The sequence below is a fragment of the Prionailurus viverrinus genome, chromosome C1 (genome assembly GCF_022837055.1).
Source record: "Prionailurus viverrinus isolate Anna chromosome C1, UM_Priviv_1.0, whole genome shotgun sequence".
NCBI classification, from domain to species: Eukaryota; Metazoa; Chordata; class Mammalia; order Carnivora; family Felidae; genus Prionailurus; species Prionailurus viverrinus.
The window spans coordinates 136,231,816-136,255,208 of NC_062568.1; the positions used below are offsets into that span (position 1 = coordinate 136,231,816).

The 23,393-nt window shown below is 36.6% G+C and overlaps 1 protein-coding gene across 3 annotated transcripts in view; it reads right to left on the reverse strand.

Annotated features, from left to right (window-relative positions):
* BTBD8 (BTB domain containing 8) overlaps window positions 1-23,393 on the reverse strand; it is a 122,592-nt gene that overhangs the window by 70,984 nt on the left and 28,215 nt on the right. The gene's annotated exons all lie outside the window — the stretch shown is intronic.

Here is a 23,393-nt window from a genome sequence, read left to right on the forward strand (position 1 = left end):
CATGTATTTTTAAAAAAATCATTCACAATCAAGTGGGATTCATTACTGACATGCAAATATAAGTGTGGTTCAATATTCACAAATCAATCAACATAAAACATCAACACAAGAAAGGTTAAAAACCATACCATCATTCCAAGAGATGCAGAAAAAGCATTTGACAAAGTAAAACATTCATTCATGATAAAAAAAAAAAACCCTCAACAAAGTAGGTTTAAAGGGAACATACCTCAAAATAATAAGAGGTATTATTATTTACATAAAAATGTAAAAAACACACAGCTATCATCAAATTCAATGGTGAAAAACTGAGAGTTTTCCTCTAAGATCAGGAATAAGACAAGAATGTCCATTCTCGTCACTTTTTATTCAACACAGTATTGAAAGTCAGACACAGCAATCAGACATGAAAAAGAAATAAAAGGTATCCATATCAATGAGGATAAGTAAAACTGTCACTATTTGCAGATGACATGATATATATATATATATATGTGTGTGTGTATATATATATATATATATATATATATATATATATATATATATATAGCAAACCCTAAAGACGCCAAAGAAACCCTACTAGAATTGGTAAATGAATGCAACAGGGACAGAGGACACATAATCAACATACAGAAATCTGTTGCATTTCTATACACTAGAAGTAGCAGAAAGAGAAATTTACAATTGCACCAAAAATAAGAAGATACCCAGAAATAAACCTAACCAAGGAGGTGAGAGACCTGTACTCTATTACAAAACGTGACACAGAAAATGAAGATGACACGGACAAATAGAAAGATGTTCCATGCTCGTGTATTGGAAGAACAAGTATTGTTAAAAGTCTATACTGCCCAAAGCAATCTGCAGATTTAATGTAATCCTTATCAAAATACCAACAGCATTTTTCAGTAAATTCAAATAATCTTAAAATCTGTATGGAACCACAAAATAGCCAAACCAATTTTGAAAAAGAAGAAAACTGGAGGTATCACAATCCAGGGTTTTAAGATATACTATAAAGCTATTGTAATCAAAACAGTAAAGTAATGACACAAGATAGACACATAGATCAATGGAACAGAACAGAGAGCCTGGAAATAAACCATGATTAACATCTCACATGGATTAATTTTCAACAAAGGAAGTAAGAATACGCAATGGGAAAAAAGTCCCTTCAACAAATGGTATTGGGGAAATAGGAGAGTTACAAGCAAAAGAATGAAACTGGATCACTTTCTCAGACCATATACAAAAATGAACTTAAAATGGATTAAAGACCTAATGTGAGACCTGAAAACATAAAAACCCTAGAAGACAGCACAGGCAATGATTCTGACATTGTCCATAGCTACATTTTTCTAGATATGTCTTGACACAAGGTAAACAAAAGCAAAATAAACTATTGGGACTACATCAAGATAAAAAGCTTGAGAAAGCAAAGGAAATAATTGACAAAACTAAAAGACAACCTACAGAATGGGAGAAGATATTTGCAAAAGACATATCCAATAAATAGAATCAAAAATATATAAGGAACTTATACAATTCAACACCAAAAAAGCAAACAATCCAAGTTAAAAATGGGCAGAAGACATAAACAGACATTTCTACAAAGAAGACATACAGACATACATGAAAAGATGCTCAACAGCACTCATCATCAGAGAAATGCAAATCAAAACCACTATGTGATATCACATTATACCTGTCAGAATGGCTAAAGCAAGCAACAACCTCTTTGACCACAGCTGCAGTAACTCATTTGACATGTCTCCAGAGGCAAAGGAAACAAAAGCAAAAATGAACTATTGGGACCTCATCAAAATAAAAATCTTCTGCACAGTGAAGGAAACAATCAGCAAAACTAAAAGGCAGTGTACAGAATGGAAGAAGATATTTGTAAATGACATATCTGATAAACAGTATCCAAATCTATAAAGAGCTTATCAAATTCAACACCCAAAAAACAAATAATCCATTGAACTGCACAGAAGACATGAACAGACACTTTTCCAAAGACATCCAGATGGCTAACAGACATACAGAAGATGCTCAGCCTCACATATCATCAAGGAAATACAATAAAACCACAATGAGATACCACCTCACACCTGTCAGAATGGCTAAAATTAACAACTCAGGAAACAACAGATGTTCACAAGGATGCAGAGAAAGAGGATCTCTTTTGCACTGCTGGTGAAAATGCAAGCTGGTGCTTGCATTTGGAAATCAGTATGGAGGTTCCTCAAAAAATTAAAAATAGAACTACCCTATGACCCAGCAACTGCACTACTAGGTATATATCCAAAGGATACAGAAGTGCTGTCTCAAAGGGGCACAGGCACCCTGTTTAGGGCAGTGCTATTGACAAGAGACAAAGTATGGAAAGAGCCCAAATGTCCATCAACAGATGATTGGATAAAGAAAATGTGGTGTGTATACACACACACACACACACACACACACACACACACACACACACACTGGAATATTACTTGGTGATTAAAAATAATGAAATCTTGCCACTTGCAACAACGTGGACAGAACTAGATGGTATTATGCTAAGCGAAATGAGTCAGTCAGAGAAAGACAAATATCATATGACATCACTCCTATGTGGAATTTAAGTTACAAACAGATGAACATAAGGGAAGGGAAGCAAAAATAATATAGAAACAGGGAGGGGGACAAAACTTAAGAGACTCTTAAATACAGAGAACTGAGGGTTGCTGGAGGGGTTTTGGATGGGGGAATGGACTAAATGGGCAAGGGGCACTAAAGAGGACACTTGCTGGGATAAGCACTGGGTGTTATATGTAAGTGATAAATCACTAAATTCTATTCCTCAAATCATTATTACACTATATGTTAACTAACTTGGATGTAAATTAAAAATTAAAATAATAAAATAAAATAATATAATAAACTCTTAAGGCTTAAATAAGAAAAAAGTAAAAAAGAGACAAACCAAATAGTGGACTCTTAAATTATAAAGAACAAACACATGTTACGAGAAGGGAAGTGGGGGGCGGGGGAGGGTGAAATAGGTGAGGGGGATTAAAGTACACTTATCAATTATGAGCACTGAGTAACGTATAGAATTATTGAATCACTGTATTGTACATCTGAAACTAATATAACACCATACGATAACTATAGAAGTAAATTTTTTAATTAAAAAATTTAAAAAACTCATTAAATTGGACTTTAAGCTGTCTGCATTTGATTATATGTGAATTCTTTTTCTTTAATTTATATTCACTTTATTTATATTCACTTTATTTATTTATTTTTTAATATATGAAATTTATTGTCAGATTGGTTTCCATACAACACCCAGTGCTCATCCCAAAAGGTGCCCTCCTCAATACCCATCACCCACCCTCTCCTCCCTCCCACCCCCCATCAACCCTCAGTTTGTTCTCAGTTTTTAACAGTCTCTTATGCTTTGGCTCTCTCCCATTCTAACCTCTTTTTTTTTTTTTTTTCCTTCCCCTCCCCCATGGGTTCCTGTTAAGTTTCTCAGGATCCACATAAGAGTGAAACCATATGGTATCTGTCTTTCTCTGTATGGCTTATTTCACTTAGCATCACACTCTCCAGTTCCATCCACGTTGCTAGAAAAGGCCATATTTCATTTTTTCTCATTGCCACGTAGTATTCCATTGTGTATATAAACCACAATTTCTTTATCCATTCATCAGTTGATGGACATTTAGGCTCTTTCCATAATTTGGCTATTGTTAAGAGTGCTGCTATGAACATTGGGGTACAAGTGCCCCTATGCATCAGTACTCCTGTATCCCTTGGATAAATTCCTAGCAGTGCTATTGCTGGGTCATAGGGTAGGTCTATTTTTAATTTTCTGAGGAACCTCCACACTGCTTTCCAGAGCGGCTGCACCAATTTGCATTCCCACCAACAGTGCCAGAGGGTTCCCGTTTCTCCACATCCTCTCCAGCATCTATAGTCTCCTGATTTGTTCATTTTGGCCACTCTGACTGGCGTGAGGTGATACCTGAGTGTGGTTTTGATTTGTATTTCCCTGATAAGGAGCGACACTGAACATCTTTTCATGTGCCTGTTGGCCATCCGGATGTCTTCTTTAGAGAAGTGTCTATTCATGTTTTCTGCCCATTTCTTCACTGGGTTATTTGTTTTTCGGGTGTGGAGTTTGGTGAGCTCTTTGTAGATTTTGGATACTAGCCCTTTGTCCGATATGTCATTTACAAATATCTTTTCCCATTCCGTTGGTTGCCTTTTAGTTTTGTTGGTTGTTTCCTTTGCTGTGCAGAAGCTTTTTATCTTCATAAGGTCCCAGTAATTCACTTTTGCTTTTAATTCCTTTGCCTTTAGGGATGTGTCGAGTAAGAGATTGCTACGGCTGAGGTCAGAGAGGTCTTTTCCTGCTTTCTCCTCTAAGGTTTTGATGGTTTCCTGTCTCACATTCAGGTTCTTTATCCATTTTGAGTTTATTTTTATGAATGGTGTGAGAAAGTGGTCTAGTTTCAACCTTCTGCATGTTGCTGTCCAGTTCTCCCAGCACCATTTGTTAAAGAGACTGTCTTTTTTCCATTGGATGTTCTTTCCTGCTTTGTCAAAGATGAGTTGGCCATACGTTTGTGGGTCTAGTTCTGGGGTTTCTATTCTATTCCATTGGTCTATGTGTCTGTTTTTGTGCCAGATTATATGTGAATTCTAACCTAATAAACTTAACTGTAAAAAAAAAAAAAAAAGAATAAAAGCTACTTAATACAGAAAATTACAGGCCAAGATGACTTCTCTAGTAAAGTCAAATAAACATTTAAGGAAGATATAATATCAATCTTATCCAAATAAATTTAAAAAACAAATAAATAGAAAAAAAAGAAGAAATACTTCCTAACTCATTTTATGAAGTTAACATGATCTTGAGATCTAAACATAACAAGGACACTACAAACAAAGAAAAAATTATAGGGCAACTTCTCTCAGAAATATAGTTGCAAAAATATTCAACAAAATACCAGGTAACTTATCTAGCTATAAACAGATTGAGTAAAACATCACGTTGAAATTATTATAGGAATGCAAGATTGCTTTAATATTTCAAAATCAAGTAATATATTTCAGCACATTAAAAAAATAAAGGAGAAAACTGTGATCATTAAAAACAGATGCAGAAAAGCATTTGACAAAATTCAACACCAATTTATTATTTTAAAATTTTAGGTAAGTCTCATCAAAATCTCAGAAAGCTATTTTGTAGATATTGACAAAGTGATTCTAAAACTTATATGGAAAGGCAAAGAACCCAAAATAGCCAACACAATGTTGGAAAAGAAGAACAAAGTTGAAGGACTCAGACTACCTGATTTCAAGAGTAATTATACAGCTACAGTACTCAAGACAGCATGTACTGTTGAAAGAAGAGACACAGAGACCAGTGGAATAGAACAGAGGCCAAAAACAGACCTACAGAAATATAGTCAACTGAGTTTTGACAAAAGCACCATGGCAATTCAATTGTGATAGTCTTTTCAACAAATAGTGCTGGAACAATTGGATATCCACATGCAAAAGAAGTAAACCTAGATACAGACCTTGTACCTTATACAAAAATTAACTCAAAATCGATCAGAGATATAAATTTAAAATACAAAACCCTAAATTTCTAGAAGAAAACATAAGATTTTGGGTTTGGTGATGAATTTAGATACAACACCAAAGTACAACTTATAAAAGAAAAAACTGGTAAGCTGGGTTCTATTAAAATTAAAAATTTTAGCATGACAACTACAGTCAAGAATATTTTATCATCATTATTATTATTATTATTATTATTATTATTACTATTTTAATTTGAGAGAGAGAGAGCACAAGTATGGGAGAGGGGCTAGAAGAAGAGAGAGACAGAATCTCAACAGGCTCCATGTTGAGTGCAGAGCCTGACACAGGGCTCAATCCCATGACCTGAGCAGAAATCCAAGAGATGGATGCTCAACCAACTGAGCCACCCAGGTGCCCCTCAATAATATTTTATGGTATATTTGAATGTTGCCAAAAAGTAAATCTTAAAGCTTCTCATCACAAGGGAAAAAAACTTTTCGCAACTTTGTATGGTGATAGACTGTAATTAGACTTATTATGGTGACCACTTCACCATGTATACAAGTATCGAATGATTATGTTGAATACCTGAAACAAATACAATATGTCAATTTTAACTCAAAAAAGAAAATGGAAAACTTTTGCTCTGTAAAAGACACTGTGAAGAGAATAAGAAGGCAAGGCACCATCAGGGAGAAAGTATTTGTAAATCACATACCAGATAAAGGACTTCTGTCCAAAATATAAAATTCTTAAAATTCAACATTAGATAACAAACAACCGACTTAAAAAATGAGCAGAAGATATGAACAAAAAACTCCCAATGATATACAGAGATGGTAAATAATCCTATAAAAAGATTCTCAAGACCGTCTGTCATTAGAGAAATAAAAAGTAAAATCAGGGGTGCGTGGCTGGCTCAGTGAAGCGTGCAACTCTTGAACACAGGGTTTAAGTTCGAGTCTCACGTTGCGTGGAGAGCCTACTTAAAATAACAAATATTTTTATTTTTTTTTTAATTTTTTTTCAACGTTTTTTATTTATTTTTGGGACAGAGAGAGACAGAGCATGAACGGGGGAGGGGCAGAGAGAGGGAGACACAGAATTGGAAACAGGCTCCAGGCTCTGAGCCATCAGCCCAGAGCCTGACGCGGGGCTCGAACTCCCGGACCGCGAGATCGTGACCTGGCTGAAGTCGGATGCTTAACCGACTGCGCCACCCAGGCGCCCCCAAATATTTTTTAAAAAAGAGTAAAATGAGTTACTGGTACACACCTATTAGAACGACTGAAATCCAAAACACTGACAACATCAATTGCTGATGAAGATGAAGACCAAAAGGAACTACCAGAAATGCAGGTGCTATAGCCACTTTGAAAGAAAGTTCGGCAGTTTCTTAGCAAGCTAAACATAATCTTACCATATGATCTGACGGTCACACTCATGGGTATTTACCCAGTGGATCAGAAAACTATGACCACACGAAAACATGTACACAAATGTTTACAACAACTTTATTCCTAATCACCAAGTCTAAGGTAATCATAATGCCCCTCAACAGGTGAATCAATAAATTGTGGTACATTTGCGGGCGCCTGGGTAGCTCAGTCAGTTAAGTGTCTGACTTCTGTTCAGGTCACGCTCTCATGGTCTGTGAGTTCGAGCCCCGCATCAGGCTCTGTGCTAACAGGTCAGAGCCTGGAGCCTGCTTCAGATTCTGTGTCTCCTGCTCTCTCTCTCTGTCCCTCCCCACTAGCGCACCCTCTCTCACTCTCTCTCTCACTCAAAACTAAACATTAAAAAAAATTTTTTTTAAATAAGTAAATTGCGGTACATTCTTTACAACAGAATATTACTCAGTGATAAAATAAGAATTAGCTATCAAGACAAAAACATGGATGGATTTTATTTTTTTAATTTAATTTACTTTTTTAGTTTACATCCAAGTTAGTCAGCATACAGTGCAACAATGATTTCAGGAGTAGATTCCTTAATGCCCCTCACCCATTTAGCCCATCCGCCCTCCCACAACCCATCCAGTAACCCTCCATTTGTTCTCCATATTTAAGATTCTCTTATGTTTTGTCCCCCTCCCTGTTTTTATGTGATTTTTGCTTCCCTTCTCTTATGTTCATCTGTTTTGTATTTTAAAGTCCTCAAATGAGTGATGTCATAGATTTGTCTTTCTCTAATTTTGCTTAGAATAGCCTCCAGTTTCATCCACGTAGTTGCAAATGGCAAGATTTCATTCTTTTTGATTCCTGAGTAATGCTCCATTGTATATATATAACACATTTTCTTTATCCATTCATCCATCGATGGACATTTGGGCTCTTCATACTTTGGCTATTGTTCATAGTGCTGCTATAAACAATGGGGTGCATGTGCCTCTTCAAAACAGCACACCTGTATCCCTTGGATATATACCTAGTAGTGCAATTGCTGGGTCGTAGGGTAGTTCTATTTTTAATTTTTTGAGGAACTTCCAGACTTTTCCAGAGTGGCTGCACCAGTTTGCATTTCCACCAGCAGTGCAAAAGAGATCCTCTTTCTCTGCATCCTCACCAACATCTGTTGTTGCCTGAGTTGTTAATTTTAGCCATTCTGACAGGTGTGAGGTGGTATCTCATTGTGGTTTTAATTTGTATTTCCCTGATGAAGAGTGATGTTGAACATTTTTCATGTATCTGTTCACCATCTGGATGTCTTCTTTGGAGATGTGTCTATTCATGTCTTCTGCCCATTTCTTCACTGGATTATTTGTTTTTTGGGTGTTGAGTTTGTTAAATTCTTTATAGATTTTGGATACTAACCCTTTATCTGATACATTGTTTAAAAATATCTTCTCCCATTCCATCCGTTGCCTTTTAGTTTTGCAGATTGTTTCCTTCACTGTGCAAAAGCTTTTATTTTGATGAGGTCCCAGTAGTTCATTTTTGCTTTTCTTTCCCTTGCCTCTGGAGACGTGTTGAGTGAGAAGTTGTTGCAGTCAAGGTCAAAGAGGTTTTTGCCTGCTTTCTCCTTGAGGATTTTGATGGCTTTCAGTCTTACATTGAGGTCTTTCATCCATTTTGAGTTTATTTTTTGTGTATGGTATATGAAAGTGGTCCAGATTCATTCTTCTGCATGTTGCTGTCCAGTTTTCCCATCACCACTTGCTGAAGAGACTGTCTTTATTCCATTGAATATTCTTTCCTGCTTTGTCAAAGATTAGTTGGGGGCACCTGGGTGGCTCAGTTGGTTGAGCATCTGACTTTGGCTCAGGTCTGGATCTCACAGTTCATGAGTTCGAGCCCCGCATCAGGCTCTGTACTAACAGGTCGGAGCCTGGAACCTGGTTCAGATTCTGTGTCTCCCTCTCTCTTCCCCTTCCCTACTCGTGCTCTGTCTCTCTTTGTCTCTCAAAAATGAATAAACGTTAAAAAAAATTTTTTTTTAAAGATTAGTTGGCCATACGTTTGTGGGTCCATTTCTGGGCTCTCTATTCTGTTCCACTGATCTGAGTGTCTGTTTTTGTACCAGAGAACATTTCTACAAAATAGTTGCCCAGAACTCAAACTGTCCAAGTCATTAAAACAAGCAAAGTCTATGAAACTGTTACAGCCAAGAGAAGACTAAGGAGACAGGACCACTAAATGTAATATGGCATCTTGAATGGATCCTAGGGGGAAAAAGGACATTAGGCAAAAACTAAATAATTCTGAATAAACTATGGACTTTAGTTAATAATATCTCAATGTTGGTTCATTAACTATAACAAATATACCATACTAAATGTATACATAAGATGTTGATAATACGGGAAAAAAAAAAAAAAAGCTTGGGGCTCCTAGGTGGCTCAGTCTTAGGCTCAGGTCATAATCTCACAGTACATGAGTTCAAGCCCCATGTCAGGCTCTGTGCTGATAGCCCAGAGCCTGGAGCCTGCTTTGGATTCTCTCTCTCTCTCTCTCTCTCTCTCTCTCTCTCTCTCTGCCCCTCCCCTTCTTGCACTCTGTCTTTTCTGTCTGTCTCTCTCAAAAATAAATAAACATTTGAAAAAAAAATCTTAAGTGAGCTATGGGACTAACATACATATTAATTGGAATTCCATGTGTAAAGGAGAGAAAGAAGGGGATTGTACCAAAATTTGAAAAAAAATGATCCTTGTAAATTTTCCAAATTTCACAAGAAACCACAAACCCATAAATCTAAGAAGCTCAATAAATCATAAGCAGGATAAATATAAATAAAAGCACAAGGTACATCATAATGAAATTGCTGAAAACTAATTCTAGAGAAAAAAGCTTTTAAAGCAGCCAGAGAAAAAAGGCACATGACACAGTGATAAGCAAAACTAGGCATAATCACAGGCTTTTTGTCAGAAACAATACAAGCCAGATAACAATAAAATTACATCTATAAGCACTGGAAGAAATTAAAAATTGCCAAGTTATAATTCTGTATCCAGCAAAAATATCTTTCAAAAATGAAGTCTAAATGAAGACCTTTTCTAGACAAAAGCTGATAAAAGTCACTGGCAACTGACCTGTATTAAAAGAAATTTAAATACAGTTCTTTAAACCTAACAAAACTTTTAAGAGATGGAAACGTGGACTTAAATAAAAGGTTAAAATTGCAAGAAATGGTAACATGTGGGTATATATGAAATACGTTTTCCTCATTTAAAAAATTACCAAAAAGATAATTGTTTTAAAAAATAATTACAATTTATGGTAGGGTTTAGAATACATATAAAAGTGAAATGTATAACAGGAATAGCACAAAGGACAGGTGGAAAAAAATACATACATCTTTATATTAATTGAACATTAATGGTGGGAAGTTAACAATGCATATGGTAAATAACAGAGTGACCACTAATAAACACACACTAATAAACACAAAGACAATACACACAAAACATGGCTAATGTGTCAACACTAAAAATAAACTGTAACTTTAAAAAAATTTTTTTAATTCAATTAATACAACAGAAAGGAAAAGAGAAAAAAGAGAACAAAGAAAAAATGAAAATAAATAGTAAATAGTAGACTCAAATCCCAACATTACTATAAATGGCCTAAATTATCTAATTAAAAGGAGATTATGAGATCAGATAATGAAAGTAAGACACAACTATATGCTGTCTACAAGAAATAAATTTTAAACCACTTAAAATATAGACACAGAGAAGTTAAAAGTGAAAGGATGGGAAAAGATATGCCACATAAACACTAATCAGAAGAAATCTAGAGTGGAATGCTAACTAGAATTATTGTAGTGATCATTTTGTAATACATACAAATATTGAATCAGTATGTTATATACTTGAAACTAATATAATGTTATGTGGCAATTATACTTCAATCAAAAAACAAGATAGCTTCAAAATACATGCAACAATAACCAATAAAACTGAAGGGAGAAATAGGCAAATCATACTTAGAGACATTTTTCTCAGTAACTACCAGAACAAGTAGACAAAAAGTTAGTTTAGGATATGGAAGACTAAGACTTGAACAACACTACCAACCTATTTGACATCTATAGAAACCTTCACCCCAGTGCAGCAGCAGACACATTCTTTTCAAGTACATATGAAACATTCACTAAGATCCATATGCACTTGAAAAGCATACAAATCTAAATCACAGCACAAAACACAGTAGTGGCATATACTAAGTGATTAAATAATTCTTAATGAAGAATGCTATTAGAATTATATCCTTCTATCTACTTACTTTACCTGATTATACCTAAAAGATATACAGGCATACCTAGGAGATATCTAGGGTTAGGTTACAGACCACCACAATAAAAGCAAATATTGTAATTAAGCAAGTCAAATGAATTTTTTGGTTTCCTAGTACATATGATAGTTGTATTTACATGATACTACAGTCTATTAAGTATATATTATGACAATAGTGTGTTATTTTATATATAATATACATAAAATACATAATGCTATGATGTCTAAAAATGTGTACACCTTAATTTAAAAATACTTCAATGCTAAAAAATGTTAACTATCATCTGAATTTTCAGTGAGTTGTAATCTTTTTGCTGGTGGAGGATCTTGGCTTGATGTTGATGGCTGCTGATAGTGAATCCTTTCCAGAGGTTTTCAATTGACTTTGCCAAGATCCATCAGAGGAATCACTATCTAGGGCAACTACAGCCTTCTGTAATGTATTTCTTAGATAATAAGACTTGAAAGTTGAAATGACTCCTTGATCCATGAGTTGCACAATGGATGGATGTGTTAGCAAACATGAAAACATTTATCTGGTTGTATAACTCCATCAAAGCTCCTGGGTGACCAGGTACACTGTCAATGAGTAGTAATATTTTGAAAGAAAACTCTTCTTCCAAGCAGGTCTCAACAAGAGCATTAGTTTGGGGGTGCGTGGATGGCTCAGTCCAGTTTAGCGTCCAACTTCGGCTCAGGTCATGATATTGCAATTCATTGAATTTGAGCCCCACGTCAGGCTCTGTGCTGACAGCTCAGAGCCTGGAGACTGCTTCCAATTCTGTGTCTCCCTCTCTCTCTGCTCCTCCCCCACTCACACTCTGTTTCTCTCTAAAATAAATAAAAATATTTTAAAAAGACAAAGAGAGAGAGAGCGACAGAGAGAAAGCTTGTCCTTTGAAGTTTTGAAGCCAGGCATTGACTTCTCTCTAGCTAAGAAAGTCCTAGGTTGCATCTTCTTTTTTTTTTTTTTTTAAGTTTCAAGTTTTTATTCATTATTATTATTTTAGAGAGACAGAGTAGGGGAGAGGGGTAAGGAGGAGGGAGAGAAAGATAGAATGAGAGAGGGAGAAACAGAAATCCTAAGGAGCCACACTCAGCGCAGAGCCTAACATGGGGCTCATTTCCACAACCCTGGGATCATGACCCAAGTGTCAAGAGTCAGATGCTTGGGGAGCCTGGGTGGCTCAGTCGGTTAAATGGCTGACTTCAGCTCAGGTCATGATCTCACAGCTCATGGGTTAGAGCCTCACATCGGGCTCTGTGCTGACAGTTTAGAGCCTGGAGCCTGCTTCAGATTCTGTGTCTCTCTCTGCCCCTCTCCCACTCATGATCTGTCTTCCTCTTTCAAAAATAAATAACCATTTAAAAATATTTAATAAAAAATTTAAAAATTAAAAAAAAAGAGTCAAATGCTCAACGGACTGAGGACCCAGGCACCCCTTCAAGTTAGTTAACTAGAATTTGATTTAGTAATATTAGTTTCAGGAGAATTTAGTGATTCATCACTTACAAATAATACCCAGTGCTCATCCCAAGTGCCCTCCTTAATATCCATCATCCATTTAACCCTCCCCTTCAGTAACCCTCAGTTTGTTCTCTATAGTTAAAAGTCTGTTTTCTGGTTTGCCTCTCTCTTCCCCTCTTCCATGTTCATCTGTTTCATTTCTTAAATTCCATGTATGAGTGAATTCATATAGTATTTGTCTTTTCTTGGCTTATTTCACTTAGTATAATACACTCTAGCTCCAAATGGCAAGATTTTATTCTTTATTCTCTTATGGCTGAGTAATATTCCAGCCTGTGTGTATACACACACACACACACACACACACACACACACACACACAATCTCTTCTTTATCCATTCGTTAGGCAACAGACATTTGGGCTCTTTCCATAATTTGGCTACTGTTGATAATGCTGCTAAAAACATCAGGGTGCATGTATCCCTTCAAATCAGTATTTTTGTATCCTCTGGGTAAATACCTGTAGTGCGATTGCTGCATAATAGGGTAGTTCTATTTTTAATTTTTTGAGGAAACTCCATACTGTTTTCAGATAGTAGATGCACCAGTTTGCATTCCCACCACCAGTGTAAGAGGATTCCCCTTTCTCTGCATCCTTTCCAAAATCTGTTGTTTCCTATATTGTTAATTTCAGCCATTCTGACAGGTTTGAGGTGCTATCTCATTTTAGTTTTGATTTGTATTTCCCTGATCATGAGCGACGTTGAGCACCTTTTCATGTGTCTGTTAGCCATCTGAATATCTTCTTTAGAGAAATGTCTATTCTTTCCTTCTTCCCATAGCTTAACTGGATTATTGGTTTTTGGATACTGAGTTTGATTAAGTTCTTTACAGATTTTAGATACTGACCCTTTATCAGTTATATCATTTACAAATATGATTGCATCTTTTTTCAATAGGCTATTTTGTCTACATTGAAAATCTGTGGTTTAGTATAGTCACCTTCATGAATGAGCTAGATCTCGATAATTTGCTGCAGCTTCTACATCAGCATTGGCTGCTTCAGCTTGTACTTTTCCGTTAGGGAGACAGCTTCTTTCCTTAAACTTCATGACCCAATCTCTGGTATCTTCAAAATTCTCTTCTACAGCTTTCTCACCTCTCTCACCCTTCACAGAGTTGAAAAGAGTTAGGGCCTTGCTCTGGATTAGGCTGTGGCTTAAGGGAATGTTGTGGCTGGTTTGATCCTTCATCCAAACCACTAAAACTTTCTCCATATGAGCTATAAGGCTGTTTCACTTTCTTAACATTTGTGTGTTCACTACAGTAGCACTATTAATTTCCTTCAAGAACATTTCCTTGGCACTCCAGCTTGGCTAGGTGTTTGGCACAAGAAGTCTAGCTTTCAGCCTATTTTGGCTTTCAACATGCCTTCGTTACTAAGCTTAATTATTTTTAGCTTTTGATTTAAAGTGAGAGATGTGCAACTCTTCCCTTCACTTGAATACTTAGAAGCCCTTGTAGGATTATTAATTGGCCTAATTTCAATACTTTTGTGTCTCAGGGAAAAGGGAGGCCCAAGGAGAGGGAGAAAGAAGAAGGAATGGTTGACTGGTATAGAAGTAAGAACAAACACAATATGTACTGATTAAGTTCACCATGTTATATCAGTGCAGTTCATGCCAACTCAGCACAATAAAAATAATAACATCAAAGATCACTGTTCATAGATCACCACAACAAGTATAATAATGAAAAAAATTTTGAAATATTGCAAAAATTACCAAAATGTGACCCAGAGACATGAAGTGAACAAATGCAGTTGGCAAGTGGCACGGACAGACTTGTTTGATGCAGAAATGTTCAATCTGTAAAAATATATTATCTGCCAAGTGCAATAAAGCCAAGTGCATTAGAAGGAGGAATGCCTGCATAAACAGATAGCATGTCATGACTTACATGTGTGGTGGTCACGAGAATGCATCTCATTGATCTTTGACTGTGTAGTCATACTACCCAAAGTAATCTACATATTCAATGCGATCCCTATCAAAGTAACACCAGCATTCTTCACAGAGCTAGAACAAATAATCCTAAAATTTGTATGGAACCAGAAGAGACCCGAATAGCCAAAGCAATCTTGAAAAAGAAAACCAAAGTAGGAGGCATCACAATCCCAGACTTCAAACTATACTACAAAGCTGTAATCATCAAGACAGTATGGTACTGGCACAAGAACAGACACTCAAATCAGTGGAACAGAATAGAGAACCCAGAAATGGACGCACAAACGTATGGCCAACTAATCTTTGACAAAGCAGGAAAGAATATCCAATGGAATAAAGACAGTCTCTTCAGCAAGTGGTGATGGGAAAACTGGACAGCGACATGTAGAAGAATGAACCTGGACCACTTTCTTACACTATACACAAAAATAAACTCAAAATGGATGAAACACCTAAACAAAAGACAGGAAGCCATCAAAATCCTCAAGGAGAAAGCAGGCAAAAACCTCTTTGATCTTGGCCGCAGCAACTTCTTACTCAACACATCTCCGGAGGCAAGGGAAACAAAAGCAAACATGAACTACTGGGACCGCATCAAAATAAAAAGCTTTTGCACAGTGAAGGAAACAATCAGCAAAACTAAAAGGTAACCGACAGAATGGGAGAAGATATTTGCAAATGACATATCAGATAAAGGGTTAGTATCCAAAATCTATAAAGAACTTATCAAACTCAACACCCAAAAAACAAATAATGCAGTGAAGAAATGGGCAAAAGACATGAATAGACACTTCTCCAAGGAAGACATCCAGATGGCCAACCGACACATGAAAAAATGCTCAACATCACTCATCATCAGGGAAATACAAATCAAAACCACAATGAGACACCACCTTACACCTGTCAGAATGGCTAGCATTAACGACTCAGGCAACAACAGATGTTGGTGAGGATGCAGAGAAAGAGGATCTCTTTTGCATTGTTGGTGGCAATGCAAGCTGGTGCAGCCACTCTGGAAAACAGTATGGAGGTTCCTCAAAAAACTAAAAATAGAACTACTCTACAACCCAGCAATTGCACTACTAGGCATTTATCCATGGGATACAGGTGTGCTGTTTCGAAGGGACACATGCACCCCCATGTTTATAGCAGCACTATCAACAATAGCCAAAGTATGAAGAGCCGAAATGTCCATCGGTGGATGAATGGATAAAGAAAATGTGGTATATATATACAATGGAGTATTACTCGGCAATCAAAAAGAATGAAATCTTGCCATTTGCAACTACATGGATGGAACTGGAGGGTATTATGCTAAGTGAAATTAGTCAGTCAGAGAAAGACAAAAATGATATGACTTCACTCATATGAGGACTTTAAGAGACAAAACACATGAACATAACGGACGGGAAACAAAAATAATATAAAAACAGGGAGGGGGACAAAACATAAGAGACTCATAAATATGGAGAACAAACTGAGGGTTACGGGAGAGGTTATGAAAGGGGGGATGGGCTAAACAGGTAAGGGGCATTAAGGAATCTCCTCCTGAAATCACTGTTTCACTATATGCTAACTAATTTGGATGTAAATTTTAAAAAATAAAAAATGAAAAAAAAAAAAAAAAAGATGACAAAAAACTAAATGGGAAAAAAAAAAGAATGTGACTGTGTAAGTAACCTATGGCTCCAGTAGAGTACTCTGTATTCTGTAGTACATGGGTGCCAAGGCCACTTTGTCACAGGCTGTTCCCTGCAAATGACTGAGCACATCAGGGACACAAAACAGGCCTATTTCAGAGAGACAGGGCCTTTTCTGATGGGTGATTATGGCCTGGGAACTTTCTAACAGTCTGCCGACTTTCCCTAGAACTGCACCACAGCCTAAGCCATTCCTACCCATGCTTCCATCCTTCCTCTTCTCCTTCCCTCAGGTTCAGATCAACACAAAGCTCCTCCAGTCACCTCTGGATTCCTTCCCACATTCTCTCATGTGCATTTACCTAATAAATTTCTTGCAAGTCTAACCTCAATCCTCATGTCTGCTTCTCAGAAGACTTGAACTAACACAGCATGCTATTTCCATTTAAGTAAGATTAAACGCATCTGAGACTTACACAATTGGCCTGACTTTAGGATAGAAACTTAGAAAACATTCCTACTTAGGATACAAGCCTCCATTTCAAAACTAATGCTGTAGATGGCATGGTGTATTAAAAATCCTTGCCAGATTTTTCACTTTCCAAAAAACATGCCGAAAACCATTTTCTCCTTTTGATTAAATTTAATCTCAACTGACAAGGCTGCTTCTGGCTCTGTCAAGATGCCCTAAATTCCCCCTTGCTCTTGCTTTAGTACACTGCTTGCTATTCAATACTTCCTGATGTTAGCTGAACTAGATTCACTACTCGAGGCAGAATAGTGGCCTGGATTACTCAGAGAAGCTCTAAAGAAGGACTTTTTTTTACTACAACTTTTTTTTTTTTTTTTTAAGTAATCTTGCTCCAAGAACACTTTCTAAACTTTTAACTCTACCAAACTAGATAAAGGTTAAGCCCAAGGTAGTGAATCCAAACATTCTGGAGTTGTCACTATTACCTAGTACACTTCTTTGCAAACATTTTACAAAACATAAACTTTAAAAAAGCTTTCTCTTGAGACATCCATTTTAATATCCACTGACTACAGCTTTCATAGGATTAGGCTTTCCTAAGTTAAAAAATGATTTGTAAAGTATAATGGATGCCCTATTATCCAACAAAATTAGGACTAATAGTCATTTGGTTAATCAAAAAATTAAGAGGATTTTAAAAATTATTTGTATATATCTTAATCATTTTGTTGTAACTTAAATATGGAAAAAGTATAGCATAGAAAATACAGACAATGATACTATAATAACTGTGTATAGGGACAGTGGTAACTACACTCATCATGGTGAGCATTGCATAATGTATAAGTTGTTGAATCACTATGTTATGCACTTGAAATTAATATAATATTACATGTCAACTACAATAAAAAAAATCTTTTTACTGAGTGTTAAAATAATTCCAGAAATTCCAAATTATATGGGTAGAAGTAAGCTAAAAAACTTCTATATTCTTCAAGGAGAGAATACCACCAACCACTTGATAATGACTCTGACTTCTTGCAGGAAATTAGCAGTCTGAAAAAAACTCTTTACCCCTAACACTGAACAATCCTTCCTCCTCTGAAACTCTCCAAACTGTCCGCTTGCTCGCTTACAGCCAACCAATCACTGACAAAAGTACCTGAAGACCAGTTAGAACATCTCTCCCACTTCCAAAAACCACATTTTAATAAAACACCTGCCAATTACTTAAAAAAATACATATGAATTCATTCACAAATCTTTCACTGTAAGGTCATTCCCTCTTTTCTTTAATGTGAGTTCACTGACTAGAACCTTTTATTTCTTGCAAAAACTATACGTACACACACCCATAATTTCTAATTCAAACTTCTTTAAGGTGAAGATGATGAGCACTTTGGTGGCTCAGTCGTTTAAGTGTCCGACTCTTGATTTTGGCTCAGGTCATAATCTGTGGGCTCATGAGTTTGAGCCCCGTGTCAGGCTCTGTGCTGTCAGTGTAGATAGCCCCTCTCTGCCCCTCCCCCTCTCTCAAAATAAGTAAATGAACTTCAAAAAAAAAAAAAAGTGAAGAATAAAATCTAAAACTTCTGTGAAGCAACTCAAGTATAGAATCATTTTAGATTTTCCTAACTTCCCCTCAAATTTTATATTGCTCACTTATATTAAATTCAACAGCAACTTTTAAAGCATCTCTCCTTTCCTGGATCTTTCCATTCACTTTAGTTTTCACTGGAACAATAACTCTTTTCATCTTCATGTATCATTGGTTTATTTGGTATTTTGTTAAGTTATGCCATGAAAATAATTAAGTTCAAATGGCATTAAATAGATTTGGGAACAACCCAAGTGACTCTTGGAAGACACAAACTCAGTGATAGGAACAGAAAAGTAGAAGCATACTAGAGAATAGCCTCTTACACCTGACAGTCCGCCCACTGTGCTACTAGCACCTTCTATAGAGAATATCTAAAGAGCAGTTTTAGTCAAGTATGGTTAAGGAGCTTCTACTGCAGGTGGTTTGTTTTCTTTCAGGCACCCAGAGCCTTTTGCTTTGGTTCCCTACTGCAACCTCCCTCAAAAGCCTGTGGCACCAAGGAATTTTATCTCTTTTCCCTCTACTGTTTGCACATCAAACGCCCCAAGTGGACAAGGTTGACCATTTATCACTAACAAAGTAATTAATATTAAGATGTTAGTGACTCATTTTATTGCATGGTAATTTGGAATTTTATTATAATTATTTCATTAAAGGCTCCTGGCAATCTGAACAAGACAGGGGATGGCAAACTTTTTCTGTAAAGGGACAGGTAAAAAATATCAGATATAAGTATCAGGCATTACAGGTTACTGTTGCATATGGTTCTTTGTCTTTGGTTGTTTTATATAAAAAGAGAGCAGTGACCAGATCTGAGCCATGGTTTGCCAACCTTCACTATAAGATAAGGTACAATAGGCAACAATGTGTCCCCCTTCCAGGTACCTAATACACATTTGTAGCAACTAACATTTACTGAAAGCTTAGTGTGCCAGCTATTGGGCTAAGTGTTTTGTGTATATCACCTGATTCAATCATCACAGCCATTCTATGCTATAATGACTATTATTCTTTTCACAGATAAAGAAATTGAGACTTGAAGACATTAAGTAACTTCCCAACCATTCTGTAAATGGGGGAGTCAGAATCTAAACACTGAAAGACTGACTTCTGAATAACTAAAATACACACTTCTGAAAAAGCTTTCATGTGAACATATAACTCTATGGCACAAACTAGAACACTGACCCGATTCAGTGCTAATTTGCTAAATATTCAGGAAAAAAATTTTAAAGGGAGAATTGAACACTTTAAATCAATGAATGAAAGTCTAATGGTATAATATCAGGCACTGAGAAGAAAGGTATTTTGGAAATGGTATCAGATCTAGAGTGTCAAAGCTAAAATCAGGACCCACTGCCAAACTTTTTCAATAAAGCAGAACAAGGAAATCTTAATTATGGAACACAGAAGTGCAACAAACAGACTATCTTAAAAATGTAACAGGTTTGGGGTGCCTGGCTGGCTCAGTCAGTAGAAGGTGCAACTCTTTTTTTTTTTTTTTAATGTTTATTTATATTTGAGAGAGACAGAGCATGAACGGGTGAGGGGCAGAAGGAGAGAGAGAGAGAGAGAGAGAGAGAGAGAGACAGAGACAGAGACAGAGACAGAGACAGAATCTGAAGCAGGCTCCAGGCTCTGAACTGCCGGCACAGAGCCTGACATGGGGCTTGAATCCACGAACCATGAGATCATGACCTCAGCGAAGTCAGGGGCTTAACCAACTGAGTCACCCAGGTGCCCAGAGGGTGCAACTCTTGATCTTAGGATTGTAAGTTTCAGTCCCACGATTGGTATAGAGATTATTTAAAAATAAAATCTTAAAAAAAAATTATAACATTCAACTTTTCTCAGAAAACACTACAATAATAAATAATGCCATAACGTAGGAGATCGGCAATAGATTGGATCAGGAAGAAACTTAGGGGTAGGCTGAAGATAACAGAAGGAAATACAAGAAGACAGAAATGTACAATTCATCTAGTGATTGAGAGCAATTTGGGCAGGGAAGTAATGTTACAGAGGTCTACAAAAGAGGATAAAGTGTAGTAGTGTCCCAGGAAGCAATACTCAGGAAAGGAGTAACATAACAAACAGGATCAATGAACTCTAATGGGTACTCCTTTTATTATATATAACCTCCCTCCTCTCAAAAAGAACTCTCTTCAGTTCTCTGAGTAGAAGTATTGGAAATAACAAGGACAAATACGTGTGAAGAGTGAAGAGGATGCTTCAAAGGGCAAAAGACCTATGTAGATGGAGAAGAATACAGTAAATGTGACTTTTCCTGGAGGCCTATTGCTGTTCCACCATTCCTTGGGTTGGGGGGAAATGCAAGTGATCCAAATTATGTTTCTCTGCTTGTCCCACATAAGTAAAGTGCATACAAGCTGTTGCTACTATCTCCACAAAAGCTTGTATCAAAGGCCTATTGCCTGGATGAGAAAAGCAAATACCCATACAGTACTTTAAAGTAATTTAAGCCTCATAATCACCTTGTGAGATGTGTACTTTAAGAATCTCCATGTTTGATGAGGATGGTGAAGCACAGAATGGTTAAATGCCCAAATTCACATAGCTAAAAGATAGTAGAGCTAGAATTCAAACCCACAAAGAAAGGTTCTACACACAGTTCACACACTCTTAAACACTCTGTTATAAAATGACTTCTTTGGCTTAATTGTGCCACCCCAAGCAAGTGAATGGCATAAGACTGTCTTGAAGCATTGCTATGAAGAGCTCCAGGCACTAAGCTGGGGATCAAAATAAAGACTGGACAGAGCAACTAGCAACTTGGAGAGATAATCTTGGAAGAACCAGATATCAGGGATGTTTTTGAGGGAGGACCTTGACCATGAGGGAAAGACAGGGACTCAAGAAGAAACTACCTCATTACCACATCAATTTGGACATATTAAACTAGCAAACTAAACTGTTATAAAGACCTAATGAGAATGTAATTCTGATAATAAATCCTGGTATTTGTGAGTACTTGCCTGATATTTTAATATATCAGTACATATAAATTAAAAATTAAGACGGCCATATCACAAATGGATTTTTAGTCACACCACTAAGATAAATGCTGACATTGATTAGCTAGAACAAGAAGTTATTCAGAAAGTTCTGATGTTGGGCTTTAGACTACATGATATGAATATGTGTCTTCTGAACTACTGACATAATATTCCTTAAACTGAATAATAAAATTATTATGTACTAAACAGAGAGTTGTTCAAGTTTGGACTAGAATGGCAATCTTGAGATTGAGAATTTGCCACTGTAACTCACATAAGTGTGCTAACAACAAAGTAGGAAAAGTAAAGCCAGATCTTCTTAGAACATATGCTCAGGAAGTTGCCTTTCTAGGGAGTATATATTTTTATTGCTTGGTGAACAAAATAAACCAGAAATGTGAGCAAGAACTCTCCTGGAATGCAAACCTAATATTCTAGATCCAGTTCCTAAAACATAGTTCACTGTCAAGCAGCACACAGAGACCAAATATAAACACTGTTTGAGGATATATTGCAAGATCACAAGGTCTTGCTTTCCCTGTATGAGAACAATAACCTTAGGGCTCTATAAATAAAACTTTGGTAGAATGTCAATGTGGTTTCAAGAAAAACCTGAACACATCGGGGCGCCTGGGTGGCTCAGTCGGTTGAGCAACTGACTTAGGCTCAGGTCATGATCTCATGGTTTGTGAGTTCGAGCCCCACGTCGGGCTCTGTGCTGCTTGGAGCCTGGAGCCTGCTTCGGATTCTGTGTCTCCCTCTCTCTCTCTCTCTGCCCTTCCCCCACTCATGCTCTGTCTTTCTCTGTCTAGAAATAAACATTAAAAAAAATTAAAAAAAAAAAAAGAAAAACCTAAACACATAATTAATCTTTAAAATAAAATTGCATTGCTTCCCTTCCACCAAAAAGAAAGACACAAACATACATATGCACACACACACACACACACACACACACAATTTGGGAAATATATATACATGATATGGAAAATATTAATAAATCTGTATTGGGGCACCTGGGTGGCTCAGTTGATGAAGCATCTGACTCTTGGTTTTGGGCCAGGTCATGATCTTCCGGTTTGTGAGTCCGAGCCTTGTGTTGGGCTCTATGCTGATAGCATGGAGCCTGCTTGGGATTCTCTCTCTCTCTCTCTCTCTCTCTCTCTCTCTCTCTCTCTCTCCCCCTATTTGTCCCCCACTCACGTTTGCTTTCTCTCTCTTAAACATTTAAAAGTATATATAATTCTGCATTATACTCTGCATTTTACTATGTATAATGCAGATTTCATAAAAATTTGAAAAAATGTGCATATGTAGTTCTTATAGTTACAAAATACATGTTCCCAAGAGAAAAGTTCAAATTTTGAATGGTAAACAGTCTGATAAAAACTGGTAATCCTAGAGTTAGCAATGTACTCCTGTCAATTAACTGGCAAAGCCAGTATGATTTTTAAGAGCACAAACATCACTACTGTCAGCATGGTGGATTCTTATAATCTGAACTCATTCCTAATTTCATCAAGAATGTGAACCCTTGAACCTAGAAGACTGCTTCTTGCCACTACTAATAGTCTGGTTCTTTCTCTTCAGGAGAACCAGAATAACTTATCAACATTCTATTTGAAACACAAAGAGAGGGAGAAAAAAGAGACCGGGTTCCTCAGTTTTCTGGTTCTGTTTCTAGCCCCTTTGAGGCCCATCTGTACTTCTTTCCCTTGAATTCCAAAAGAAAATCTGTATTTCTTATTAAAATTTGTTCTTCTTTTCAGCAGATTTTAGTTACTTGCAAAAAAGAGTAGGCTTTAATTTGAAATCCAAAAGCCTAGAATGTCTAAGCAACCCAATTGTAAAGCACAATAATGGTTTT